General features: G+C 36.7%; 1 long non-coding RNA gene across 1 annotated transcript in view; it reads right to left on the reverse strand.

The window, feature by feature from the left end:
* Window positions 1–17606, reverse strand: part of LOC138153092 (uncharacterized) — a 378103-nt gene that overhangs the window by 171712 nt on the left and 188785 nt on the right. The window lies entirely within an intron of this gene.

The raw sequence follows: 17606 nt of genomic DNA on the forward strand, positions 1-17606 counted from the left end.
GAAGGAAGGAAGGAAGGAAGGAAGGAAGGAAGGAAGGAAGGAAGGAAATAGGTTTAGTACAGTTGCTATGAGGAATAGGATAGAGAATCATTGAGAAGAATTAAAACGATAGCCATGCTGCAAAAAGAACTCAGTTGGAATAAAACAATATTAATTTATAGTGAATCCAGTCTGCTTGTTTGTGTGACTTTCTTTAGCTTGGTTGTCTGGAACAAAAAATTAAAAAGCAAATCATGAGAGTAATACAGGGTTGGTATTTGACAACTAATAGGAAAGTGGAAAAGTGATTCAAGGGTAGAGGACAATGTGGAGTTGAATTGGTTAATAGAATAAATGAATGAATAAATGAAACATTTATTAAACATTAACAATGTGCAAAGAACCTTGATTAGCATTGGAGATAGAAATAGAAAGTGGAGATGGTACCTGCTCTCAGGGAACTCATGTGCTAACGAGAGAGACAACACAGAAAGAAGCTGTAACTTCAAGTCTGATGAAAAGGCCCCAGGGTGTGCAGCTACAAAGCACATTATAACGTAGCTTCTTTAAAGTTATTTCCATTGATAAAACTACATCAATTTCGGATGTAGAACCATCTGACAATGCCAAACTTTCTTTTCCCTATTTCCGGAGCTGTTGCTGCTAAGTAGGTAGGGACTACAGCTCCCGCAGAAGCCAATGCAAAGTCACATCTCCACAGGGACTGTTCCCTTAAGATATTTATAGGAGAAGGATGGAAGCAGGACCAGCAGCCTGTGGGGACACTGCTACTCCTGGGGCTCTTTGATTTTGATATCCCCTTGGAAGCAATTGGTAAATGGTTGAGTATTGGAACATAGCCCCTTCTTATCTTTTCAGTCTACCTCCCCTAGTCCATGTATTCTGTGATCCACTGACACTGACCTCCTTGCTATTCCACACAAAAGACACTCCATCTTCCAATTCCAGGCATTTTCACTGGATAGTATCATATTCCTTGAGCTCTCTCCCTCATTACTTTTGCCTTCTAGCTTCCCTGGCTTTCTTCCAGTCTCAGCTAAAGCTTCACCTTTCCCTGAATTCCCCCAGTGCCTTCTTTCCATCCATCATCTCTAATGTATCATACATATATACACGAGACAGATCTTGTTTGTACGCCATCTTGCATTTTTTTCTCCCCTATTCGATTGTGAACTCCTTGAGCTCAAGGGTTGTCCTTTGCCTTTCTTTGTATCCACAGCACTTGGCTCAGCACCTGTTAAAAGTCGGTGTTTTTTGACTCACTGACTCATTGGTAAAGAATGCATATGGAGAAATATGAAGTGAAAGCAAGAATAATGACCTAAAAGACATTACTAATGGATAGAGTGACTAGATATCACAATGAGGAACAAGAATATGTTTAGGAAGGGCAAGGTATGGGGAGGGAAGGAACGATGGGTGCTTTTGATGAGATAGAGAAATAATACAGATCTTGATCATGGAAATGGAATATCGTGGATGATGGTGAAATGTAGAATGTGACCATCACTGAGTTAGAGTGAAAGATGGGAGTTAAATAGGGTGAAGAACTGATAGACTAGGGTATTTGAGTGTAATGTTAAGATTTAAGATTTTCCCTGCCCATTAATAGGCTTCACCTGGAGCCTATTAAGGGAAGCTTGCTTAAGGGAGACTGGTTTGTAGGATGGCTTTCATTCCTTTTGCTAATTTCTAATTAGGAAATGAGTCATGAGAGTTGTGATGCCTTCTGGCTCTGAGAACTGTATATATACTCTGAGTTGGTATTTTGCTTTGCGGGCTCACTTATGAAAAGGATCTTATGATTCTCTGGTTGAAATTCTGAGAGATCATATGTTCAGAGCTCCCCAACTGCTCAGATGTAAAGGCTCTCAATCCAAGGATGTATGTAAAATCTATAATTGATTCAGGTGGTCAGAGTCCTATCTGTTGGTCTTTTTTTTCTCTGCTTGTATTTTCTGTTTGTATTTTCTCTGAAGTTCAGGGTGCTAACCTTTTCCTTGAACTAGTGATTGTAATTGTAAAAGATTGTTGTCCCCTTAAACAGCTATATTTCCTAGTAAAGCAGATCTAAGAATCTGTGCTGACAGTCATCCGGGGTATGCTAGTGTGGTTGCCACTACATTGAGGAAGCATCAACATTAATAGTGAATCTCCTTTCTATATAGACAAGGGTGTTGAGGAGAGGAAGAGAGTTAGTCAGGAACTGAACTCCTTGAAAAAAGAAGAACCACATGGAAACCAGTAGACAATGTCTGCCATAATCTGGATTTGGCAACCAGTCAACAATAATTAATCACTGTGTGCTAGTCAATGTGCTAGGCTCTGAGAATATACAAAGAAAATTTAAACAATCTCTTGCCAAAGGGGTTGACACATACATTCAATTGGGGTAGACAGGTATGTACAAAGATATATACAAAATAAATATAAGGTGATTTCACAGGGAGAGAAGTCCAAGATTTAGCACTCTCCATTGAGATCAATTTATCTACTCATGTAGGCCCTAACCCAAGCCTCTGCTGAATTTTGTTTGGGTATGGCTGGCAATGAGTGAGAGTAAGTAGTAATTGTTTTCTGTTCTGGCAAAAAACTCTAAGGGTCTTCTCCCCTAAACTTTCCCTCCCACCCCCACCCCACTCCATGATTCTTTTGAGATGGTAAAATAGACCATCTTTAGTCTCAATTCTTACATAGCCTCTAGTCATTAAATGAGTGTTGCCTCAGACAAACTAAGACCTGGGGGAAAAGCTTGATTTTAAAAGGCCAAGGTCAACTACTGCATCCTGGGCCATTTTGTCTCGCCACTGGACTCCAATGACTCTGGAGAAGAAAGTGAGGCTGATGACTTTGTGCAGTACTACCTCACTTAAATCCCATTCATATGCAAGTCAAGACATCACCCTGGTGATGTCATTAGTCCTCTTCCAGAATGAATGGCAAACAACAACTATTTATGTAAAGATACATTCCTTGAAGATTTCAGTCATATTCATGGCTTCAAATATTACTTCTAGTCAAACATTTCACCATTCTTATTGACTAGCTTGGGATTCTTTAGTTAACTTTAGTCTATACTCCCCATTGTTAGCTGCCTATTTTCACTTGTATTTTTGCAAATGACCTAAAATTTGAAAATTCCCAAAGCAGTCGCCTTTCTCTAAAAATCAATTCCTTTCCCTCTTTTCTTTTTCTAATAGTAGTAATGTTATTCTCTCAGTTACCAAGGTTCAACTCTCAAGACTAGTCTTTATTTCTCCGCCCTCTACCCCTATATTCATTGAGATATCAAGAAATCCATACTGTCTATAACATCCATCTCATTTGGTGTTGACCACATCCTAATTACCTCATTACTGCCATAACCTAATTAAAGAAGATCTTATATTGAAAGCTAAAAAGACATCAGCAAGGAAATAGTTCAGTTCTTCATTTTATAGGTACAGAACTACATCCTAGAGAGTTAAAGTACTAAAGGCAAAGGTAGAAAATCCAAGGTCAAAAAGGGACCAAGTAGCAGAGCCAGAATTTGGATCCAGGACCTCTGACTCCAAATTCAGCACTCTTTCTAGTGTATCATTCTTTCTCTTACAGTTTCCTCTCTTGAATCTCTAACCTGAACACCATTAACAAAGTAATCCTCTTCATTTCACCACTTGGCAAATATCACACCCAATCGAAAACCTTCAATTGCTTCACTTGCTCATAGGAGGAAGTTCAAACTCCCAGTTCTGACATTCAAGATTAATCAAAATGTAGCACCTATATGTCTTTCCTAATGACTTCCCTACACAAACCCTTTACTCTATCCAATCTGGTTAACTTAGTGTCCCCTAACATGACCCTGGACATTTCCACATCTGAAATTCTCTCCTTCCTACTCCTTGATATTCTTAAATCCTACCTTTCTTTCAATTCCAACTTCAAGTTCTATCTGCATGTTACCAGACCCACACATATGATTTCTGAGTTGGAAGGGATCTGAGACATGATCTTATCCAATACTTACCTGAAAAAGAACTCTCTCTTAAACATTTACAGACATTACCTGAAGACCTTTAGCTATTAAGTCATTAAGTCAAGAGGCACCCCATTCCATTTTTGGACAGCTCTAAATTTTAGGAAGTTTTTCTACATGTTATGCTTAAATTTAACTTTTTGCAACTTCTACCCATTGCACTAGAATAAAATGGAATTCTTTTACTTAAACATTTATCTTGCCATGCCCCCCTTTGTCCTGTATTTGTACAGTCAACTTTAAAGAAAATACAAAAATGCAGATTTAACATTTATCACAATTTAATTTCATCTGCTAAGATTTGGCCCAGTGTTCTACCCTGTTTAGACAATTTTTGGATCCCTGCTATATCATCAATCATATTAGCTACCACCGCCAGCCTTGTGCCATCTGTGAACTTTATAAGCATGCCATCTCTCCCTTCATCAAAGCCAATGATTAAAATATCAAACAGCACAGAGTCAAGGACAGGTTTATGGGACACTCGATTAGAGATGTCCCTAAGAGTTGACATTATTCCATTAATCACTATCAGTGTTCTTTGATTCCTCTAATTCAACAAGTTCCAAGTCCAGCTGTCAAATGACCTAGCTCAGATCATTCTTTTTTATGCACAAGGGTATTATTAACAGTTCTGTCAAATACCTTGCTAAAATTCTTGCATAGTATTTCTATAGCATTCCCATGAGTGAGACTATTAAACTTAAAAAAAAAAAAGAATGAGATTAGTTTTGTATGACTTTTTTGTTTAGTCCCATAAAGATCAAATCTTCTAAACCCCTGCTTCCCACACATTTGCTGAAGTGGGAAGTTAATAGTTGAGGAATATTACCACTATTTTGAATTTTTTTTGATGTTTTGATTGATTTGTCTTGACTATTTTTCTCTTCTTCCTTTAAAAAATTCTTTGTTGTATACGATAGATCTCATGAAGGGGTAAGGGAGATGAGGAAATTTAGGTGATGTAAAAACAAAATCTACAATAAAAATTATTTTTAATAAGATCAACTCTTCTTTTTCCAAAAGCTCACAGATTATCCCTTCAATAACATGTCCTAGAATTTAGCCAGAAATTACAAAAAATATATAAGCTTTTAGTCTGAAGATTCCTCTTTTTTCTCTTTTTTGGGGTGCAAATCAAGACTACTTTTGCTCTTCTCAATACATGTAATATATCTCAATAACCATGATTTAATTTTTTTTAATTCTGGATTTAATTCCAAATAAACATTTCCATACACAAAGAAAAGAAAAGGAGGATTGTACATGAAATTGTGTATATCTATTATATGGAACTTGCTTTTCTTTTTAAGAATATGATAATTCAGGGTGCCTAGGTAGTGCAATGAGTAGAGCACTGGGCCTGGAGTCAGGAGGACCTGCGTTCAAATTTGGCCTCAGACACTTAACACTTACTAACCGTGTGACCTTGGGCAAGTCACTTAACACCAATTGCCCTGCTCCCTCCAAAAAAAAAGGAAAAAAAAGAATATGATTAATTCAAAATGTAACAGCTGTCTGTCTACTTATTTATAATTTTTTTCTGACCTGCCCTCCCTACAATTAAAAATATTTACTCTTTTTCTTCCTTTTTCCCTTATTTTTCCTGTCTTCCTTTCTTCTTTCCTTTTTCCCTTCATTTTTTTTCTTTCTTTCTTTTGCCAATGCTATCCCTACCTCATTTCCTTCCAATTTCTTCTTCAAATGGGGAAAAAAAAGAAAAAGAAGAAAACTCTTTTAACAAATATGGAGAATAAAACCTCCCACATTGTCCATGATATACAAAATATGCATCTTATTCTTCATCTTCAGTGCATCATCTCTCTGACAGTAGGTAGGTAGCATGCTTCATCATTAGTACTCTGAAGTTGTGGTCCATCATGTCACTGACCAGCGTTCTTACATCTTTCAAAGTTTTTATTCCCCCCAATATCATATTCTCCATTTCCCAATATCGTGTTCTCCTGGTTCTGCTCATTCCACTTTGAATTAGTTCATATAAGTCTTCCCAGATTTCTCTGAAACCAATCCTTTTCTATTTTAATATCCTCATAATATTCCATTATATTCATATATCATAATCTGTTCATTCATTCCTCAAATGATGGCCACTCTTTTATAGTTCTTTGCTATAACAAAAAATCTTGCCTTTAGTTTGAAGATTCCTCCTTTTTTTATCTTTTTTGGAAATCAAAACCACTTTTGTTCATCTCACTAAATGCAATATGTCTCATTGGCTATGTTGATGAGGAAGAAAAGAGATAAGTGCCAAAAAAAGATCAATTGAGATTCACAGGAAATTCATTGATCCATTCATATTTTTAAAGGTCATGAAAGAAGAAAAGTTAGAAGAATGGCTAGGTAACTGAAAAGGAATGCAAAAGAGTGGATTTGGTGAAGAGACTGTCTGGAATACTAAAACTTAGAATGTGTTTAGGCTTATAATGAATGGTAAGGACAAGAAAAAGGGCATTATAGCCATATTGGATTCAATAGGAAAAATTAAAGTAGTAGGATCAGTGATTGAGGACTAAGTAGCATAATGATGCTGAATGAATCGTTGAGGGTAAAACTCTTTTTTGTTTCCACTGTCCTTCTGATTTCTCCATGAAATAAATTGTCCTTCAAATTGAGTACACTATGATAATTTTTAACAGGAGAAAACCAAGATAAGTGTGGAGATTGAGAGCAGTTAGATGCCCCCAAGGTGTTTGGCTCAACCAATTAAGATGGTGAGCACAGAGTCCAATATATATAGCTTCTTTATTTTGCTGCTTCTCCCAGGAGCTATGCTAAGGACATTTTCTATAATATTTTATATACTAATCCCTATCCCTTCCCTCCTTGAGAAGAGGAAAAGTTTGGTGAAGAAAGAGCAATACCAATGGCAAAATTATTTCAGCCTTCTACTTGAAGTGTTGATTCTTTTTTAATGCTTATTTGTATTTTCTTTGCTATTTGTTTCTATTATTGAACCACATACCCATTACCAGAATCTATGTACATAACTTGGGAAGAGGGACATGGAAAATAGGGGCTATATAAAGACAATTTTTTTTTATTTTTAAAAATAATTTCTGGTTATATTTCAGAATATAACTTTCTGCCATTGGAAAAAAAGAGAGGAGGGAGGCAGAGTAAGATTGGAAGGGAGATAGGGAAAGGGAAGGAAGGAGAAAAGAGGGAGAAGGGATAGGGATATAGGAGAGGAAGAGAGGGATGAAGAAATAGGAAGAAGGGGGGGGCTAGAAAGGAAGATGGGGAAAGATAACTGTCAACCCTGCTTTTAGCCTAGCATCCAACAACACACACCCATTTACCCATTGCACTAATATATCCAATCTCCATTCCAAATTTCTGACCTACCCCTAAAATCTCATCACTCAGTTCTTTCTTCTTTCCATATGATTTATAATATACCCCAACCACAGTATTACTTCTGATTCTTCCTATATTAATTGTCATCTAGAAGGTATACCTAGATGTCACCTGGATAGAGTGCAAGGCCTGGAGTCAAGAAGACCTGAGTTCAAACTTGACCTTAGGCATTTATTAGCTGTGTGACCCTGAGCAAGTCCCTTAACCTCTTTTTACTTCTATTTCCTCATTTGTAAAATAGGTTAATAATCTAGCCTGCTTCCCAGGGTTGTTGTAAGGACCAAATGAGATCACTATAAACTACATAGCACAGTGCTAACATAGATTTTTATACCCTATTGCTTATATATCTTATTTCCCAATTGCATGTAAACATTCATTTTTAAAACTTTGAGTTCCAAATTCTCTCCCTTCCCTCCTCCCCACATATTGAGAAGGCAAGCAATTCCATATAGGTTATACATTAATAGTCATGCAAAATTCATGTTGTGAAAGACTAACTATATTTTCTTCCATCCTATCCTATCCCCCATTTATTTTATTCTCTCCTTTGACCCTGTCCCTCCTAAAAAGTATTTGCTTCAGATCACACCCTCCATCAATCTGTCCTCCCTTCTATCATGGCCCCTCTTATCCTCTTCCCCACTACTTTCCTGTAGTGTAAGATAAATTTCCATACACAATTGAGTGTGTACTATTCCCTCCTTAAGCCAAATCTGATGAAAGTAAGGTTCACTCATTCCCTCTCACCTTCTCCTTCCCCTCCACTGTAAAAGTTTTTTCTTGCCTCTTTTATGTGAGATAATTTACCCCTTTCTAACTCTCCCTTTCTCCTCCAGTACATTCTTTTCTTACCCCTTTCACACTTTTCTTGAGTTTTATATTTGAAAGGCAATTTTTCTCTTTAGCTCTCTTTTTTCTCAAGGAGGCATTAATTGAATGTCGAAGTCATTGACTGTCAATTTTCCTCCCTCACTGATTATACTCAGTTTTGCTGGGTAGGTGATTCTTGGTTTTAATCCTAGCTCTTTTGACTTCTGGAATATCATATTCTAAGCCCTCTGATCCTTTAATGTAGAAGCTGCTAAACCTTGTGTTATCCTGATTGTGTTTCCACAATATATGAATTGTTTCTTTCTAGCTGCTTGTAATATTTCCTCCTTAACCTGGAAACTCTGAAATTTGGCTACAATATTCCTAGGAGTTTCCTTTTGGGGTCTCTTTCAAGAGGTAATAGTTTTGGGGCAGCTAAGTGGCACAGTGAGTAGAGTACTGGCCCTGGAGTCAGAAGGACCTGAGCTCAGATTTGGCCTTTTGACACACTTGCTAACTGTGTGACCTTGGGCAAGTGACTTAACCCTAATTGCCTTGCATTTCCCCCTCAAAAAAAAGAAAGAGGTGATGGGTAGATTCTTTAAATTTCTGTTTTACCCTCTGGTTCATCAGAGAAGTTGCTGTGCTCTATGAACAAAGCAGAATTGAAACAGCTCAAAGGAAATGCAGTATGCACAAATTTAGAGTATCCACCCAAAATATTCACATGAACTTTTGAGCCCAACCTGTGGTAGAGAATTCTGAGCTAATATTGGTTTGATCAATCACAGTCAGACACACTGAAATGTGACTCTAGCATAGAGATGTCATTTAGGTCCTCTTCAAGAATTAAGGACAACAACCATGAACCAATTATCCTCTGCTTCTAGAATATCAGGACAGTTTTCCTTGATATCTTCTTGAAAGATGATGTGTAGGCTCTTTTTTTTATCATGGTTTTTAGGTAGTCCAATAACTTTTAAATTCTCTCTCCTACATATATTTTCCAGGTCAGTTGTTTTTCCAATGAGATATTTCACATTGTCTTCTATTTTTTTTCATTCCTTTGATTTTGTTTTATAATTTCTTGATTTTTCATAGAGTCATTACCTTCCATTTGCTCCATTCTAATTTTTAAGGAATTATTTTTTTCAGTGAGCTTTTGGACCTCCTTTTCCATTTGATCATTTCTGCTTTTTAAGCATTCTTTTCCTCACTAGATCTTTGCACTTCTTTTGCCATTTGGGTTTATTTATTAAGGTGTTATTTTCTTCACTATTTGGGGGGGGGGGGGGGGGTATCCTTTAGCAAGCTGTTGACTTGCTTTTCATTATTTTCTTGCATAACTCTCATTTCTCTTTCCAATTTTTTCCTCTACTTCTCTTACTTGATTTTTAAAATCCCTTTTGAATGCCTTCATGACCTGAGACTACTTCATATTTTTCTTGGAGGCTTTGGATGTAGGAGCTTTAACTCTGTTGTCTTCTGAGTGTATGTTTTGATCTTCCTTGTTGCCAAAGTAAGTTTCTATAGTCTGAGTTTTTTCACATGCTGTTTGTTCATTTTCCCAGTCAATTATTTGTCTTTTGTAACTCTTTGTTAAGGTAGGGTTCTGCTTCCATTGTAGAGGGTGTACTGTCCCAAGCTTTAGCAGTTTTGTGCAGTTGTTTTCAGATATACTCCTAGGGATCTGTAAATTTTCAGTTTTTTCAAAAGTGGTATGATTAAAGAAGAGGTGCTTGCTCATCTCCTGCCCTATACTCTGATCTTTGAGTGGTTAGAAGTACTCTTTTCTGCTCTAGAATTGTGAGGAGGTTTCCCTCTCCACTGCTGCCACAAGCTCTGCTATGCCAGTGCTTCTCTTCACCCCAGGAATGCTACCCAGGTCTAAGTATGGGCAAAGCAACAGAATCCCACCTCAGTGCTAGCAAAGAGACCCCTGTCATTTCCTTCTGATCAGTTGTTTTATCCCCTTACCATCTGTGGGCTGAGAGTTCCAGAAGCTACTACCACTGCTGGCATTGCCACTACTGCCCTTCAGGGACTGTGCTGGGGCCAGAACTGAACTGCACTCCTCTCTCACCTGGGTCTGACAGACCTTTCCGACTGATCTTCTAAATTGTCTTTGGCATTTGTGGGTGGAAAAGTCTGGAAATCACCACAGTTGCCTGTGATTCAGTCCCCTGAGGAATGCTCTGGGTTCACTGAGATCTGGTTTGTGCTGGCATGGCTTGCAATGGACTGAGTTCCTCTCCCATCTGAGTGCAACAGACCATTCCTGTCAACCTTCCAGGTTTTCTTGGGCTGGAAATTTGTTTCACTCTGTATTTTTGTTTGTTCTGCTGCTGTAGAATTTGTTTAGGGTCATTTTTATAGGTATGGGCATTCACAGATAAGGACAAATGTACAAACAGACTATGTAAATACCTTAGTTTGTGGGAGACTTTAAGTGAGACCCTCCCTTGACTCAACCATCTCCAATAAACATGTATTGAATTGTCTAATTACAATACTTATCCTGGGACTTAGCACAGTACCTCCCACAGAGCTAAGTGTTCAAGAATGGTATTTCACAATTGACTATGATGATTTTGAAAATGCTAATAATGACTAAATGCCTGATGCTTCCTAGTCTAACCAACCCATAGTAATAATAACAGTTTGTATTCATATTGCCTTTAAAGTTTTATAAAGTACCTTTTTCCTCAACAATAAATCAACCTGAGGAAAATATATGTCTTATCTCCTTTTTTCTGATCAGAACATTGAGGTTCAGAGAAGTTAAGTGATTTGTTTATGATAACACAGGTGAATAAAATTCTAAAGCCATTAATGGAGTTTAGAATTGATATTGAACCCAAGTGTCCTTACTCCAAACCAGTAATGCTCTTTCCATTAGGGCATGTTGTCTCTGTAGTATATGGATAGATGACATGGATAAGCAGAATCTAGGTAAACTAGAGAATGTTTCCTTGACTCTGTAAGTAATTTGGGGGCATACTGTGATGTGTTATTTAAAATCTTTGAACTAGGCTACATTATACTTTAGAACTGTTCAGATATGGACTAAATGATTCTTAGGGAAGGATGCCATACAAGTAATCCATTCCAGTAGTAATCCATTCCATTAGGTCAGAAATTGCACTAGGTAATTTCTAATGTCACTCTCTACTCTAAGGCTATCAATTCTAAGACTCTTTATAAATAAAAAAAAACACTTTATTTTGATGCAGAGAAGTGAGTCTACCCTAATCTTTTCCCACCTACAACCTATGGCTCTGGGAGCTCTCGGTGTAAAGGTATGGCATACCAGGTAATAATGTGAGAAGAGAGAATCTGTCTTTCCTTCTTTGCCTGCTAGTCTTATAATCTTCATGAGATCTGTGCCACATTGAAAGAACAAATTTTTATTAATAAAGGGTAAACTAAAGGTGTGTGTGTGTGTGTGCATTTGAGTATTGTACAGGATACATTAATTATTTTTAAAAACGCTGTTTATGATGATTCCATTTGATTCAACAAATATTGACTTTAGTGACAACCATAACTAAGGCACTGTGAGTGTGTGAGTGGTACCAAGATGACAGAAGATATGTTTCTGGTCCTCAGAAAGATTACAATCTAGTTAATTAAGAAAAAAATTACTATCATTTTTATAATGATTTAACCAGTTGTGGGGGTGGGGGTTCCACATAGGTAAAGTTTCAGTGTCTACTTTAACTAGATATGAAAAACAAACTTATAAGGAAATTAAGGTTTACTTGAAATGACTTGGTAATTTTAGCCTAGAGCCTGTAGACAGAACATATCCACATTATGAAGAAAATCTAATCAGAGTCAGTACTAATTGCCACTCTTGTCCCTTGGCATAGCAGAAATGCAAATGAGACTGAAATTATCCTTCCTCCTCTTATACTCATCATTTGAGATGCCATGTCTCAATGTTCTATTTGTGTAAATACCCAGGCAAGTTCACAGGGTCTGAGGGAAGCTGCCATTGTCTGTATCCATTTGGTGGATTAATGAATTTGATCTTCAGGGGGTAAATATTATATCTATTGATTTCTTATCTCCAAGGTCTGTCACCCTGTCAGAGCAGGAAATTGGATGTTTTGACATAATTATAGATTAGTTTAGATTGTAAACTCCTAGGAGGCAGAAGCTGTATCTGTTTACCTTGCTTGGAACAGCATGCCTGGCACATTACCAGGTATAGATGTCAGCCTTAGAAAATGGATGGCCATTCACAGAGGACAAATGTACAGACATGTGACTGTGCAAAACCAAAGGGTAATAAATTGAGAAAAGTGCAACCAAATAAAAAACAAGATAAATTATGTACAAATTTTCATGTTACTAAATTTGTTCTGTGAAATATTAGTTTATAGTTTGATTGAGTTGCTGGGGGCTATAGGTTGAAATCAAGAGACAGGGTAGAATTTACTTTAATATCATAGGCTTACAGAGTTAGAACTGAAAAGGACCTTAGAGACCAATTAATCTCTCCTCCTCATTTTAGTATGAAGAAATTGAGACCCAAAGATGTCAAGGGACTTGTCCAAGGTCATACTTATTAGTGGAAGAACTGGGATTTGGATCAAAATCCTCTTAGTCCGCAGCTAGTATCCTTCCCATTACACTGTGCTACTTTTTCTCTTAGAGATGGTATGGTGGTAGAAGTGGCATATTGATGAGGAAATAGCATATTATTTGGCAAGCCTTCTAAATGTTTACTTAACACCAACAAAAACAGTTCTTGTTTGTATCTCTTCTTTCTCATTCCTCCCCCCCCCTTAAAAGAAAGTTTCCACAATTTTCCTAATAATTTTGTTAAATTCAACTTTTACAAAATACATTTTAAAATTGTGCTTTCCCTTTCCACACTACCTTTTTTCACCTGTAGCATCCTAAGTTCTATGATTTTATCACTTTGGGCTAAATTTACAGTCTCTATTTCTACCCTTTCCTCTAACTTGTCTTTTTTTTTGTGACAACAAGATTCATGATGGGGATTCCTCCTAGTTGGTTCCTTCACTTGTTAATCTAAAAGCTGTTCCCAATACCTTTTGAATGTGACCTGTTTTTTTTTTCTTTAGATGTCTGACCACTTAGTCTTTCCACCTTGTCACATAATAAGAGAAGTCACTCAGCAGGAAACTTCTACCAGGTACAGAGAAGGGTCAGAGTAAATAAGCCAGGCTGCTGAGATAAGGTTTTAAAAATTATTTTGGAACCCTTCAGCAGGAATTGCAATCCACAGAAGAGTTTCAAGATCAGAAATGCAAGGACATAGTAGTGTATATGCCAAGCCATCTGGGCAGAAAAGAACAGTACAGTGGGATATTTATACTAGATGGACAGATACAGGTCACCACAAAAGAAGATAGAAGATAGGGTTTAGGGAGAGGTGAGGAGATAGTCTGTACAAAGCCTTCTGCTTAAGGTCTTTTTAAATGAAAAAGATGAATCCAAGCAAAGCAAATAAATAAATGAAACAACTAAGAATAGGAAGAAATAATGGAAAGTGTGGGCTAGGCAGGGGAACTAAAAAGGTATTCAGGAGAAAAGGAAAGCATATGGACAATGAATAATTTTTAAAGTATTAATGAAGGGGGGGGTGGTTTGGGGTGGGAGAATGTCTTTTGCAAATAAGTTACAAAGCCCTATTCTGTTACACAAAGTGGTTATAAGTCATTATGCAATGTTAAACGAGTAATTTTTGATGTACACATGATAGGAGTATGCTGTAAATAATGTATAAAAGGTGAATTCTTAAAACTTCTTTATATATTAGTGTTGTTAATTTGGTCAATCTAGTTTTAGGTTTTGGGGTGTTTTTTCCCACAAATGCATCTCACAAATTACTGTGCAACAACTGAAAATTAGTTTTCACAAAGGACAGTGGTTATATGAAAGTCAAAAAATAAAATTGTATTGCTTTAAAACAAAAAAAAAATCAGCTTTTGTGTGCATTTTACAGTGTCCTATCATTTGTACATCTGAAGATATTAAAATTTAAGGTTTTACACTGACTTTTTAACCACTCTGTACTTTCACTTTCCTCTCTGAGAAGAAAAATGGTCAGGAAAATGGAAAAGATTTTTTTTTGTCTGTTGTCTGCGTGAGAAATCTTTGCGAAATTGAATATGTCGAATGCAAATACAAAACTAAGTATGAAGACACCGGAAACACTATGAAGAAAATCAGTAAAGAAAGATAGATTCCAATGTAAGAATAAACTGCCTCACCTGGTGCTTTATCCAGAGGAAAAAAAGAAGGAACTTTTAAAAAGGAAGAAAAAGAAAAGAGAACTCTGCATGTAGCATAGAAATGAAGGTGGGTGGCAGAGAAAAAAAAGAACATTCAGAGAAATCACAGCGCCACAGAATTACAGTTGAAGAAACTTCTGAAGGCATCCAGTCCCACCCAAGCCTGACTGAAAGTCCTCTTTGCAATATCCCCTAAGGAAGGAGGTCATTCAGCCTTTGTTTGAAGACCTCAGGGGAAACGAAATTCGCTAACTCCCGAGGCAGCTCATTTCACTTTAAGATAGCTCTGAGAGTTACGGTTTCTCCTTATTTTGAGCCAAAATGTGCTTGTCTAGCTACACTGTCCACCCATTGCCCTTGGTTCTGCTCTCTGGAACTAAGCAGAATAATTCAGTTAGTCAATAAGCATTTGTTAAGTGCCTACTATGTGTCAACCTCTGTCCTGAGTGCTGCGGATCAAAGGAAAGCCAAAATGCAGTCACTGTCCTCAAGGAGCTCACAACTCCTTGGGAATGGGAAAGACAATATGCAAACAAATATGTACAAAGTAATTATGCACAGGGTAAACAGGAAATAATCAAGAGAGGGAAGTAACTGGAATTAAAGAGAGATCTTCATTCCTCTCCCAAATGCCAGTCCTTCAGACACTTGAAGGACTCATGTCCCCTCTAAGATTTCTTTTCTAGCCTAAACATCCCCAATTCCTTGCACTGATCCCCATACAGTATGGCCTCAAGATCTGCATGGATAGGCAGATAGATGAGAGAGAGAGAGAGAGAGAGAGAGAGAGAGAGAGAGAGAGAGAGAGAGAGAGAGAGAGAGAGAGATACATACATACATAAACATTGGATTGTTGGCTAAACAAAGTAAAATTGTTTTTTAGAGCTCTATTTTGGAAACTGAACTTCAATGATAAAGTATCCATTAGGTGCTAAGCTTTTTGAGATAGAGTTTCATTCTTTGTATTTGTATCTCAAGTGACTACTACAGTGTCCTGCCTACAGTAGGCACTTAATAAATGCTTATTTATGGATTGACAGTTTCTATATCAGCATTGTTTTTGAAAACTTTAAGTAGATGTGCTACTGACATTGTAAATTTAAAAGCCAGTTCAAGTGTTTTTTTCTTTTTTTTTTAATTTTGTTTTCTATTCATGGATCAAAGCAAGCATTTCCATCACAAAGTATGATAAAAACAATTGCACATGAAACTGCAAATCTATGGTACCATGTACAACTTGCTATTCCTTCAAAGTATACTACAAAGTTATCATGCAAATTTCTCTTTTTCTTCCCTCCCCCAGATGGCTACTATTACACACACATACACACACACACACACACACACACACAAATACACACACACACCAAATTATTCTATATATACTTCTATTTATCAGTTCTTTCTCTGAATGCAGATAACATCTTTCTTCATACATCCTTTCAAAAGAATCATTTTTTTTCTTCCCATCTCTAGAAAGCAATGTTTAAATGTATGCAACAGAAGTCACTGAAAATCTGTTCAGAATGATTTCCACAGTATAGGTATCCAGTCTTGAAGAAATCAGATAATCATAGAATTGAGAATGGCTCTTAGAGATATTATTATGCAGGACAGTCTGGTGAAGCCTCTAGACCCTTTCTCAGTGTCTATTGTCTGCATTCATAAGGCTGAATCTCAGCTAGAAGTTACTGAAAACAAAAATGTCATTAATCTTTCATCCAATTTCACTAATCGCCCCTCCCACCAAAATTTATACACAGACCCCATGTAAGTATCAAGATTAAGAGTCCCTGCTTTAATCCAATCCATTCCTTTGCAGATGGGAAATTAGAGTCCTAGAAAGTTGGTTGGGTTTCTTTTAGTGGATAAATAGCATTTAGGCAACCAAATGGCTCAGTGGATAGAGCACTGGGCCTGGAGTTAGGAAGACCTGAGTTCAAGTATGGCCTTAGACACTTCCTAGCTGGGTGACCCTGGCCAAATCATTTAACTTCTATTTACCTTAATCCACTAGAGAAGGAAATTCCAAATGACTCTAGTATCTTTGCCAAGAAAGCCCTATGGACAGCATTGGCATGCTATGGTCCACAGGATCACATAGTCATCCAAGACTGAACAGCAATGACAACAACAAACAACATTTAAGGATATTAATTTTTATGTTTCCATTTGCTTGCTTATTTGTTTCCTAAAAAAAATTAGATTGGGCCTTTTGAATGAAAAAGAGAAAGTAACTGCATTTCAGCTACTGCTTTTTTAAAAGTATTGAATGTGTTTTGATGTTAACAGGGGAGATTTGAAGGGCTTGCTACATTAGATCATGGGATGAAACAGTCAGCACTCTTCCCAAAAAAATTGCATTGGAACTTTTAGAATAGAAAGGAAAATCTTCAACTGATTAAGAGGGCCTGGCTTGGAAAAGTAGGGTGGAATTTGTATAGGAGACAGATAATGATAAGTTCAAAACTTAGAGCTGATTTGTAATAGCATAATACAATTTGTATAGAACTTTACAATCATTTGCTTCATTAATCCATACACTTTTTTAAAGTAGGGTAGCTATAATTATTTACACCAAAGGTAAGAGAATGGAGGAAAGAATTATGCTATATTTTAAAAAAAGAAATGATGATTAAAGATGTGAAACTGCAGATTATTAGAGCATGATTGTCTTGGACTGACACTGGGAAGATTCTAGTCCATAGCACTAAAGGAAAAGCTCCCACTGAGCTCTTCCAAAGATGAATATGAGCAAAATCCAATTATTCCAACTAGTATCATAAAGGAATATTCTGTATATTTTTTAGTATTTCCATCTCAGAGTGGACCTTCCCCTAAAATGATAATCAATACCATATTATAAATAATTCTCTAAAGCAATAACTTTTGTTTTTTTCAATATAAGTGATTATTATTCTTTATAAATAATTTTTATTTTCATGGTGGTTTTACTCTGAATGGGAAACAGGGAACTGGGCTGTTTATAATTTTTTCATTCTGCCATCAAGTAACAATTTTCTTTCATCTGTATTTGCCCATTTCTACTTCAAATTTCTTTTATTCCTTTTAAAATTCAATTTATTTTATTTTTAAGAAGTTCCACATTTTCTCCCTCTTTTTATCCC

This window comes from Petaurus breviceps, unplaced genomic scaffold (genome assembly GCF_028583685.1).
Source record: "Petaurus breviceps papuanus isolate PSGF00001 unplaced genomic scaffold, PetGlider_PUasm1.0 90977, whole genome shotgun sequence".
Lineage (NCBI taxonomy): Eukaryota > Metazoa > Chordata > Mammalia > Diprotodontia > Petauridae > Petaurus > Petaurus breviceps.